At 43.3% G+C, this 7,436-nt stretch overlaps 1 pseudogene; it reads right to left on the bottom strand.

Moving 5' to 3' along the window:
- Positions 1–6,818: 6,818 nt before the first annotated feature.
- Positions 6,819–7,152, bottom strand: LOC116857078 (annotated as a pseudogene).
- Between the last annotated feature and the right edge of the window lie 284 nt (positions 7,153–7,436).

The raw sequence follows: 7,436 nt of genomic DNA, 5'->3' as shown, positions 1-7,436 counted from the left end.
CTCCTCAGGCGAGGGCTCGAATTCTCAGAGCTTCTGTCTTCTTTGCAAAATGGAAATGGGACTCATTCCGCCGAGTATGTGGCTCTGGGTGGGGAATTCAGTGATGGAATCATGTGATTACATTATTTCACTGTCATCTCTGCCTCCGTACCTCCGAGAGCAGAGAGATTGGCTTCCCTCCCCACTCGTTGCTGTTCGGATCCATCCTCTGGCTCCAGGCCTCCAAATCCGGGTCACAGCTCTCCTGCTCTTTGGACAGCGCGTTTGCTCTGTGAGGCAGTTGGCCAGCCCAAACATCCCTGTGGCCAGGTCCGCCTCTCTGGTCAGGGGCTGGAGTCTTCGGGCTGCAGCTCCGGGAGACACTCAGCAGCCTCCCCTGGGACTGCCACCCTCCTTAGCCAAGCTGTCTCTGCGGGCAGAGCCCACCCCACCTCTGCCCCCCTGGGCGCCATCTTCAGTTGCCTCTTGAGCACCTGAGCCATGCTGGTCACTGGGCAGGTCGAAAGCTCCTGTCCTCTGAGAGGAGAAAAGCAAGGGCATGTCTATGGAGGTAGGGGTACAGGCCAGAGGAGCCAAAGGGCTGTGAGAACCCAGAGGAGGGAGCTCCAAACAGCCTGAGGCGAGTAGCGGAGGGGAGGCAAGGGCAGTGTGTGTGGAACATGTGAGGAGTGCAGGGAAGAGTGATGAGCTCCTCTCCTTCCCTCCTGTCTGACCACAAAGCAGACACTCTGCCATATACCCAAGGTCTTACTCTTATTCTCATCCCTGGAGCTTCTTTACCTAATGAGGTGACCCAAAACTATTCCTGAGGGATCTGAGCTCTTAGGGATGCTGCTTATGTTGGATTTCTTTCGTCTTCCATTTACTTTACCATTAGACATAGCCATGCCAGGAAGAGCCCCTGAGGATTTCCAGCCCCTCATGGTGTGCCTTTAACGACATCTCCTTTTGGAAGTTAGGGTCAGTCATGCTATTTAACATTCTTATTTGTTCAGTGGAGCCCCAAAGGGGCCAAGGAAGGGTCTCAAATTCTAATTTTTTAAAAGATTTTATTTATTTATTTATTTGAAACAGAGATAGAGAGAGAGAGGAGAAGGGGCAGAGGGAGAGAGAGAAGCAGGCTCCCCACTGAGCAGGGAGTGGGGCTTGATCCCAGAACCCTGAGATCATGACCTGAGCCAAAGGCAGGTGCTTAACAGACTGAGCCACCCAAGTGCCCCTCAAATTCTAATTTAATTTAAATTAACTAAATTCTTTCAGAGAAGAATTACCTTGAGTAACCCAGTCTACTTAAATAATAGAGCCCCAGACTGTGGGGGTATACAGGCAAATGTCTTGGGGGCACCTAGGTTGTTCAGTCAGTTGAGTGTCTGACTCTTAATTTTGGCTCAGGTTGTGATCTTGGGGTTGTGGGATCAAGCCCTGCATGGGGCTCCGTACTCAGTGGGGAGTCTGCTTGGGGGATTCTCTCTCTTCTTCTCCCTCTGCCCCTCCCTGCTACATGATCTCTCCCTAACATAATAAATAAATCTTTGAAAAAATGTTTTGGGAGTTGGTCATTAGTTGTATAGTGAAGGGGTGATTTCCCTTCAACCCCCAAACCCAAGTATTCTGCCTAAGAGGGAAAAACAGCGTCATGTATTGATTCAGGACATACACAATTCTACAATACACTGTTATGTGTAGAACAGAAATCCAATTTTGTGAGATGTTGTCTCGTATCTGGTGGGGTTATAGTCTTTGTTCGGCTATTCCATTGTTCTAAAAGACCAGCTACTTTGGAGTGATCAGGAACATGGCAGAACGCATGAGTCCCATGGCTATTATTAGCCCATTGTATTACTTTTCTTTATGCTGTGACATAAGTTCCTTTTTCTTTTTGAAATACATTTCTTGGTCAGTAACAATGTTGAGGAACAGTCTATAGATTGTGCTCCCAACAAAGACATGGCAGATAGGGAAGGAAAATTCATTTGCAGAATAATGTCTACCCCAATAAGGAAAAATCACTGCCACCCCCATGGTGAAGGAAGTCCAATGCAGTCAACCTCCACCAGGGGGCAGATTGGTCCCCCATGTTGTGGTGCCATATTGAGGGCACTTGGTAGTAATGTGTAGCAGGATCAGTTTTGGAGTGGTCAATTCCATGCTGTTGAGCCAATGTATAACCTCCATCCTGCCACTGTTCCACTTTGTCAATGAGTAAGTACTGGTTGGGGAGATTGATTATTGAAAACTTCCTCTGCAAAGCGTGGCCTTGTGGGGACCATTCCCATGAAACACAAATATCTCAGCATTCAGGGCCCATTCTTTTTTCTTTTTTTTTTAAATTAACATATAATGTATTATTTGTTTCAGGGGTACAGATCTGTGATTCAACAGTCTTACACAAGTCACAGAGCTCACCATAGCACATAACCTCCACAATGTCCATAACCCAGCCACCCTATCCCTCCCCCCTACCCCCCAACAACCCTCAGTTTGTTTCCTGAGATTAAGAGCCTCTTATGGTTTGTCTCCCTCTCTGGTTTCATTTTGTTTTTCCCTCCCTTCCCCTATGATCCTCTGTCTTGTTTCTCAGATTCCACATATCAGTGAAATCATATGATAACTGTCTTTCTCTGATTGACTTATTTTACTTAGCATAATACCTTCTAGTTCCATCCACATTGGTGCAAATGGCAAGATTTCATTTTTGATGGCTGTGTAATATTCCATTGTATGTATATATATACACCACATCTTCTTTATTCATCTGTTGATTGACATCTAGGCTCTTTCCATTGTTTGGCTATTGTTGACATTTCTGCTATAAACATTGGGATGCATGTGCCTCTTCAGATCACTACATTTGTATCTTTGGGGTAAATGCCCGGTAGTGCGATTGTTGGGTCTTAGGGTAGCTCTATTTTCAACTTTTTGAGAAAGTGCCGCACTGTTTTCCAGAGTGGCTGCACCAGCTTGCATTCCCACCAACAGTTTAGGAGGGTTCCCCTTTCTCTGCATCCTTGACAACCTCTGTTGTTTCCTGACTTGTTAGTTTTAGCCATTTTGACTGGTGTGAGGGGGTATCTCATTGAGGTTTTGATTTGTATTTCCCTGATGCCAAGGGATGTTGAGCACTTTTTCATGTGTCTGTTGGCCATTTGGATTTCTTCTTTAAAGAAATGTCTGTTCATGTCTTCTGCCCATTTCTTGATTGGATTATTTGTTCTTTAAGTGTTAAGTTTTATAAGTTCTTTATAGATTTTGGATACTAGCCCTTTATCTGATATGTTATTTGCAAATATCTTCTCCCATTCTGTTGGTTGTCTTTTGGTTTTGTTGACTGTTTCCTTTGCTCTGTAAAAGCTTTGGATCTTGATGAAGTCCCAATAGTTCATTTTTGCCCTTGCTTCCCTTGCCTTTGGTGATGTTTCTAGGAAGAAGTTGCTGCGGCTGAGGTTGAAGAGGTTGCTGCCTGTGTTCTCCTCAAGGATTTTGATGGATTCCTGTCTCACACTGAGGTCTTTCATCCATTTTGAGTCTATTTTCATGTGTGGTATAAGGAAATGGTCTGGTTTCATTCTTCTGCATGTGGCTGTCCAATTTTCCCAATACCATTTATTGAAGAGACTGTCTTTTTTCCATTGGACATTCTTTCCTGCTTTGTTGAAGATAGATTGACCATGGAATTGAGGGTCCATTTCTGGCTCTCTATTCTGTTCCATTGATCTATGTGTCTGTTTTTGTGCCAGTACCATACTGTCTTGATGATGACAGCTTTGTAATAGAGCCTGAAGTCCGGAATTGTGATGCCACCAGCTTTGCTTTTCTTTTTCAACATTCCTCTCGCTATTTGGGGTCTTTTTTGGTTCCCTATAAATTTTAGGGTTATTTGTTCCATTTCTTTGAAAAAAGTTGTTGGTATTTTGATAGGGATTGTATTAAATGTGTTAGATTGAGCTAGATAGCATAGACATTTTCACAATATTTATTCTTCCAACCCATGAGCATGGAGCGTTTTTCCATTTCTTTGTGTCTTCCTCAATTTCTTTCAAGAGTATTCTATAGTTTTCGGAGTACAGATTCCTTGCCTCTTTGGTTAGATTTATTCCTAGGTATCTCATGGTTTTGGGTGCCATCGTAAATGGGATTTACATTCATTTCTTAATTTCTTAAAATCTTAATTTCTCTTTCTTCTGTCTTGCTGTTGGTGTATAGAAATGCAACTGATTTCTGTGCATTTATGTTATATCCTGACACTTTACTGAATTTCTGTATGAGTTCTAGTATTTTGGAGTAGAGTCTTTTTTGGGTTTTCCACATAAAGTATCATCATTTGCAAAGAGTGAGAGTTTGACTTCTTCTTTGCCAGTTTGGATGCCTTTTATTTCTTTTTGTTGCCTGATTGCTGTGGCTAGGATTCAGGGCCCATTCTACCTCTTTCCCTAACCTCCTTGTTATCACTTTTTAAATCTTATCACTTCCAAATTCCTGACCACTGACTTTAGCGATCACCCATAAATCAGGAGAGAGTCTTGTCTTACATGATCTTTCCTCTGGGCAAAGAGGACCCCGCAATGATGTGCTGCCTGGATTTCTGTGCTTTGGGAGGACTTCACCCCTCCACCGTACTTCAGGGCACCACTGAATAGGGCTATACCCACACAGCTGGTGGGAGCTTGTCATTCAGAGGCATCTGAGCACCAGACTTCAAGCAATGCTTTCCTCCTCAGCCTTCGGGTCATAGGGCAGTTGAGGGGGGATGTATGCTAAGAGCAAGCACACTGGGTCGGGGAGCCACCTGCTCAGAAAGATTACTTGTGTCTCCAAGACTTGCATGAGCCTGATCCCATCTGTTTGGCACTGGAATGGTCAGAAACCCTCCCCTTTGTAGTCTTGTACCCCATAGATGTTCAAGCAAAGCCAAAGCTGTTTCTCAACTAAATACTTACCTGCAGAATAGGGTATAGCATTGCTCTAAATTTGCCACAGACACACTGAGTACCACCGACTCCACTGGATCGTAAGGGCCAAGGGTCCCAGGGGATGTTGAGATGGTCCGGACCCTGGTTCTAAATCATGGCCCAGAACAGGAGAGTTGACATAGCTTTGAGGCATGGTGCTAAAGATATGTTCAGGTCCTTGTTACAAGTAAGCTCTGTCTGGATCTTTCTAGGGTCATGAAAATGTTCCGGAATTAGAAAAATGAATTGCGGGATGCCTGGGTGGCTCAGGTGTTAAGCGTCTGCCTTTGGCTCGGGTCATGATCTCAGGGTTCTGGGATCGAGCCCCTCATTGGGCTCCCTGCTTGGCCGGAAGCCTGCTTCTCCCTTCCCACTCCCTCTGCTTGTGTTACCTCTCTCGCCCTGTCTCTCTGTCAAATAAATAAATAAAAAATGTTTTTTAAAAAATAGAAAAACGAACTGCACAACGTTGGGAATATACTAAAATTTACTGAGTTTTATGCTCTCTAAATGTGTGGACTTTATGATATGCAAGTCATACATTGATCTAAAGGAAAACTTCTGGCATTCACCATTTCTTTGCCATATCAATAACTGAATACAAAGCACTAGGGTTTATGATAATCTGTACCAGTAAAGAAAGGATATGTAGATGATCTGTATTCCAGTTCAACACCTTGTTTTGTTTTGTTTTTGTAAGACTAAAAAAATTTTTTTAAAGGGTGCCTGGGTGGCTCAGTCAGTTAAGCATCTACCTTCAGCTCAGATCATGATCACAGGGTCCTGGAATTGAGCCCCAGAATGAGCCCTGCAACAGGCTCCCTGCTCAGTGGGGAGCCTGCTTCTCCCTTTCCATCTCCCCACTCTCATGCTCCCTCTCACTCACTCTTTCTCTCAAATAAATAAATAAATAATCTTTAAAAAATTTTTTTTAAATAATCCCTACACCCAACATGGGGCTGAAACTTACTACCCTGAGATCAAGAGTTATGTGCTCTTCCACTAGACCATTTAGATGGTCTAAATTCACATGTTCTTAAACTTCCCAATCCTTACGAATCAGTTGTCTTGTCTACAGGCTAAACATGTGAAATACATGAAGCTATGACAGGCTTTGATTACATCTCTGATGTCTTTGATGGTGGTATTAATCTTCGAGGTTCACCAGGAATGCAGGATAGCTTTTTAAAAAATTTATAGTCACCATTATGCATATTACATCTACAGGATTTATTTATGTTATAACCAGAAGTTTATACCTTTTGACCACCTTCACCCATTTTAGCCACCCCCTCCAACTCTCAACGTCTGGCAATTACCAATCTGCTGTGAGTTAGGGTTTTGGGGGCTTTTTGTTTGTTTGGTTGGTTTTGTTTATGAGTTCAGTTATTTTTGTGTGTTTGTTTTGGGGGTTTTGTTTTTTGTTTTCATTTGTATGTTTCACATTTAAGTGGGATCACCCAGTGTCTTTCTCTGTCTGATTTATTTCATTTAGTGTAATGCCCTCAGGTTCCATTCTTATTGTTACAAATGTCAAGATTTCTTTTTGATGACTGAATAACATTCCATTCTGTCTATCTATCACAGTTCCTTTATCCATTCATCCACCAACAGACACTCAGGTTGTTTCCATGTCTTAGCTATTATAAATAATGCTCCAGTGAACAAGGGGGTGAAGGTTCCTTTTTTATTATTGTTATGTTCAATTAGCCACCATGTAGTACAGTACATCATTTGTTTTTGATGTGGTGTTCAACGATTCACTAGTTGTGTATAACCCCCAGTGCTCATCAAAACATGTACCCTCCTTAATACCCATCTGAAGGTAGTTTTTTTTTCACACCTTTATTTATTTACTTTTCTTTAAGTTTAAATCCTTGAGGGGTACAGCATCATACAGTTTCTATGGCCAATGGCTTTAGGAGGAAGGTTGCTTTGGAATTTGGCATGAACCATGCCACGGTGTCCATGAGGATGAGTTGCTTTTCCTCAGATTTCCTCTGGTTTTGTTTGGATTGCCACCAGGAGTCACTGTGTTGTTCTTTGCTTTGTACACAAAAGCACAACTCTTGCCTAGATAGAATTCAGTTTCATCTCAAGCATAAACACCTTCAATTTCAAGAAGAACTGTGTACTCCCTCTGGCCCCAGAGACCCCGCTTCTAGCCAGCAAAAATGGCCTTGGACCCCAGCCTTCCAGACATGATTTGGTGCATTAGGAGTCCTGCTTCCAGCAGGTGGGCAAAGTACATCTATGACTCCGAGAAGGCCCAGGAAGCAACACCGATTACAGAAGCGCCCATTCTCCAGGCATCTGGGGACCAGCACTATCAGTTCCACGTCTCCTCAATCTTGTCCTCCCTGTTGCTGGAATCCATAGAAATCACTGGCTGGCTTAGCCTCGGAGCCACACCAGTGGCCCTCCAAGGCATATGGTTGAGCTCACCACAGTTAATTGCTGAAGGTATCACTACTAAGATAGTGATTT

The sequence above is a fragment of the Lontra canadensis genome, unplaced genomic scaffold, assembly GCF_010015895.1.
Source record: "Lontra canadensis isolate GAN:19392208 unplaced genomic scaffold, GSC_riverotter_1.0 scaffold117, whole genome shotgun sequence".
In the NCBI taxonomy this organism is placed as follows: Eukaryota; Metazoa; Chordata; class Mammalia; order Carnivora; family Mustelidae; genus Lontra; species Lontra canadensis.
The sequence above is the reverse complement of the archived record's forward strand: the minus strand, read 5'-3'. Positions and strand labels throughout refer to the sequence as shown.